General features: G+C 44.0%; 1 pseudogene; it reads left to right on the forward strand.

Annotated features, from left to right (window-relative positions):
* The first annotated feature begins 4,058 nt into the window (after positions 1-4,058).
* LOC118587905 lies at positions 4,059-4,613 on the forward strand (annotated as a pseudogene).
* The last annotated feature ends 292 nt before the right edge of the window (positions 4,614-4,905 follow it).

Here is a 4,905-nt window from a genome sequence, read left to right on the forward strand (position 1 = left end):
ACACAGGCAGATTTCTGGGACTCCCTAGGAGACAGCCTCACTATCCTAGCTGTTTTGGGACCTTGTCTCAAAAAAACAAGGTGGATGGCTTCTGAGGAACAGCACCTAAGGCTGACCTCTGACCTCCACATTCACTTACTTGCATGTGCACACATAGTCTCACACATACGCACACACACACACTCACACACACATATGCACACTCACACACACACATACTCACACACACAGTCACACACACTCACACACACACACAAGACCAATTTTTAATCAGAGTTAATAAATGAAATTCACAGTTTGATGGATGAGTGCCACCTGTGCCAACCAAAATCTAGAAGAGATTACTGAACAGATGGACTCCGGAGTTGTTTTTTTTTTTTTTTAACAAGAAAGCAGTGTTTGCCAGTAACTAGTTGTACTCAGTAGGAACCAGTCTAGCTTATTTCTTCCCTCTGTCTCTGTGTCTCTGTCTCTGTATCTCTGTCTGTCTGTCTGTCTGTCTCTCTGTCTCTCTCTCTCTTCAGCTTTCTGTCTTTCCCCAGGTTCGTGGATAATAATCCCTGCATCTTGATGCCTGTGAGGCCTCTCTCTCCCTGCTCTGCTCTGTGCACAGGTGGGTGTGTGTCAGGGACAAGGAGTGGATTTAGAATGCCTTGACAGGACTTCTCACAGTGTCTTGTCACCTTGGAAGGGAGTCTGGTGGCATTCCTGTGGACTTGGTTCAGATTCTGTCCAAGTTCATAATTATTTTTTCCCAAGAGCCCATAAAAATGGCATACATTTATTTATGAAGTACCTTGTACAAAACCTGAGCAAGCACATCTCAAGTGTTTATCATTCCTTTCTGATGAAAACACCCCAAATTCTCCTGGCTTCTATGAAATGCACAGTTCACTATCATCATCTAGAGTCACCTGACTGGGAAGGTGCCTTATGAATAACTTGGAAGGTGACAGGGAGCTGGTTGTATCAAATGTATGCAAGACAGAAGAGATAGTGAACACATTGGAATGACTATAATTCTTTTTTTTTTCTAACTTGAATCCTGTATGTGGACACATTTTGACATTGCAAATAGAAATATCTGCACCCAGGACCATGGCTCAGACTGAAGCAGTGCTTTGTTTTAACTTGCACAGCCCACTAACAAGGTGGCTCTCTGGTCACCATCACTGGGGTCAGCTTTCTGTCTCAATTCCTCATTCACTATAATGACACACCAGCTCCTCTATACAAACTGCTCCCAGCCTTGCTGGGCCAAAGCTTGTGACTCCCTTGGTCTCCACGGGGACTCTCACTCCTCCATCCACACCAGTGCAGAGGCCCCTGTTGTGGTTCTACTGGGTTTTAATGCCCTGGGCATCACACTAGCTCTTGGCCCATTATCAGTCTCCCTGGAGCTCTGTATCAAGTGCCCACTTGTTCCTGCACCCGATTGCCATGTACCTCTGTGCATCAATACCCATGTACTCCCCACTGGTGTGAATCTCCTAGGAAGAAACATCAAGTCCACATTGTTTAAAAATTGAACTGTGCTAGTGCTGAGTGTGGGCGGGTATGTCTAACAAGATTATATAGAGCCTTGTGTAGCCTACTCACCTACCATGAATTCACTTAAGGTTCCCAGATATTGAAGATATATATCCTAAGAATATGTTGGTAAATTTTATATAGGATAAAATTACTTTATCTTTGTAAGGATTTTGGATGTTGGATGATTTTTCTTAATTGACCTATTTTTTTAAAAATATATGGTGGGAGGAGCTAAGAGATGGTTTGGTGGTTAAGAGCATATACTGCTCTTGCAAAGGGGCCAATTTGATTTATAACACCCACATAAGGCAGCTCCCACCCACATATGCAGCTCCCACCCACATAGGGCAACTCACACCCCCATATGCAGTTCACACCCACATACGCAGCTCACCCCACCAGTGACGGCCACTCTGATTTACAAACTCCAGCCTCTATGGTAAATCTGCACTGTGTGCACATACCCACATGTAGATCACACATTTACACATAATCGAAAATAAAAATTATGTATATATATGAATTCAGGCTGGAGAGATGGCTGAATGGTTAAGAGCACTTACTCTTTTGCAGAAGACTTGGTTTCAGATCCTGTAGCTGGGGTAGTGGTTCTGATTATTGTAACTCTAGTTCCAAGAGACTCAGTACTTTCTTTTGGTCTCTGTGGGCACCAGGCACATATGTGGTACACATACATACATTCAGTCAAAAACTCATACAAATAAATAAATCTTTTCATAGATGCAAGTTTAGTGGCATTCTGCCTTTTCTGTAAGTTATTTTTAAACTTACTGCATATTGCCTACAAGTTTCTAATAAAGGCCTATTAAACATAGAGGAACCAATGCATTTTTTACATAAAGCCTACTATAACAAGAACAAACAAAAGGCCATATCCAGTTTTATTCTTAACAAGCTAACACTATAAAGAAAATAATTGTCTGTCAACAGGTGAATGGATCAACAGATTTGTCTGTCTTCACACTATGGGGTTGACCATTCAACAGCAGAATGGAATTCACTGCTGATACCATCAGCAAAGTAAATTAATATCAAACACATTACACTAAGCAGAAGCCAGAGAATGCATAGGTCTGGTTTCAGTTGCATGAAGTTCAAAGGCAGTGGCAAATTAAAGCTCACTGAACAAATTAGTACAGTTCTCATCTAGAGGGTGGGACTGACTCAGAAGAAGCCGCAGAGTGTCTGCAGTCAAGCAGAGTCTGTTTCATGATCTAGGATGTGGCCACCATACAAAAGAGCATACACACACCAAAAGCCTGGAGCTGTCCTCTGAAGACCTGTGCATCGTTTCTGTATGTCAATAAATACCCCTGGAATAATTGTTATTGTGTATATGTGTGAGTGCATGTGTTCCTATACATACAAGTGTGTGTGTGTGTGTGTGTGTGTGTGTGTGTGTGTGTGTGTGTATGTGTGTGTGTGTCCCAAAGGACCATCTCAAGTGCCATCTAATTTTCCTTTTGTTTGGAGACAAGATCTCTCACTAGCTTGGAACTCATGAGGCCAGGCTTGCTGGCCAACAAGGCCCAGGGCTCTGTCTTTCTCCATCTCCCAAATACTGGGATTACAAGTGTGAACCCCAAGCCTGGCTTAAAAAAAAAAGGAAGGAAGGAAGAAGGAAAGAAGAAAGGAAGGGAGAGAAGGAGGAAGGGAGGGAGGTTGGGAGGGAGGGAGGGAGGCTAGGAGGGAGAGAGAAAGACAGAGACAACCAGAGGGCGGGGAAGGAAGGAAGGAAAGAAGAAAGAAAGGGAGAGAGAGAGGGAGGGAGGGAGGGAAGAAAGAAGGAAGGAGAACGAAAGAAAGAAAGAAGGAAGGAAGGAAGGAAGGAAGGAAGGAAGGAAGGAAGGAAGGAAGGAAGGAAGAAGAAAGAAAGAAAGAAAGAAAGGAAGAAAGAAAGGAAGGAAGGTAGGTAGGTTCCAGGGATGAAATTCAGGTTCCCACACTTGCAAGGCAAATTTGTTTTTTGTTTGTTTGTTTTTTGTTTTTTTCGAGACAGGGTTTCTCTGTGTAGCTTGGGAACCTTTCCTGGAACTCACTTGTAGACCAGGCTGGTCTCGAACTCACAGAGATCTGCCTGCCTCTGCCTCTTGAGTGCTGGGATTAAAGGCATACACCACCACCGCCCAGCTCAAGGCAAACATTTTACTGACCAAGCAATCTTCCTACTCCAGAATTGTCATTTAAAGATTTTATTTCATACCAGCATATACTCAAGACATACCAGGTTGGGGTTGTGGATCAGGCATAGTACACTCACCTACATTTGTGAAGGTCTGGGTTTCATCCCTACCACTGCAACACACACACACACACACACACACACACACACACACACACACAGACACACATGTACACCAAATGAGCACGTTTCCACCCTGGCTTGCAGTTCAGTTCCACTTATTTCTTTGGCAAAATGTAGTTTTAGGGGTACTTGGTTTAGGTATTTGGGTGAGCCTGTTCAGAAAGTTCAGTTCAGTTCTGGACCTACAGGAGGTACCATCATGGGTGTTGACACTCTCCACAAGGACTGAAAGTCTTGACACAAGGAGCCCAAGGGCCTGGATGTCTACCTGCAGCTGTTAGTCAGGCTGTAGAGGTTTCTGGCCAAACAAACCAACTCCACCTTCAATCAGGTTGTGCTGAAAGGTTATTTAGGAGTTGCACTAACCAGCCACCTCTGTTCCTGTTCCAGATGATCCAAAAGATGAAGATTCCTGGCCTAGAGAAAAAAATCAACTGTGCTTGTGGGGACTGTCACAGATGATGTGTGGATTCTGGAAGTGCCTAAGCTGAAGGTGTGTAGACTGTGCATGAGCAGCTGGGCCCAAAGTCGCATCCTGGGAGTAAGATACATCTTCAACCAGCTGGCCCTGGAGTCTCCCAAGGGCTGTGGCACCATGTTCCTGTCTGGTCCTTGGAAGGGCAGAGAGGTGTACCAGCATTTTGGCAAGGCCCCAGGAACCCCACACAGCCACACCAAACCCTGTGTTCCATCCAAGGGCTGGAAGTTCAAGTGTGCCAGAGGCAGAAGGGCCAGCCATGACTATAAAAATTAACCCTGGATCTTACTATTTAAAAAAAAAAAAAAAAAAAAAAAGCTTTATAATGAAGGGAAAAAAAGTTCATCTCATTAAGTAATGGGGTAAAACTTCATAACTTCTGTTGGTAGATTCATAGAGGGTGACAGAACAATTTGCTGCTTCTGGACATCATGTCCTGAGTTCAGATCACTGTGGATGTTTATATCTGTGCTTAAGCCAAATGTAGTTTTCTCCAGCTTTTCCTCCATTCCCATCCCATGCCAATCATGGAGACTGGCAGGCACCAGCTAGGAGACTGTGTCCCTGT

Source organism: Onychomys torridus, chromosome 7 (assembly GCF_903995425.1).
Source record: "Onychomys torridus chromosome 7, mOncTor1.1, whole genome shotgun sequence".
Taxonomy (NCBI): Eukaryota; Metazoa; Chordata; class Mammalia; order Rodentia; family Cricetidae; genus Onychomys; species Onychomys torridus.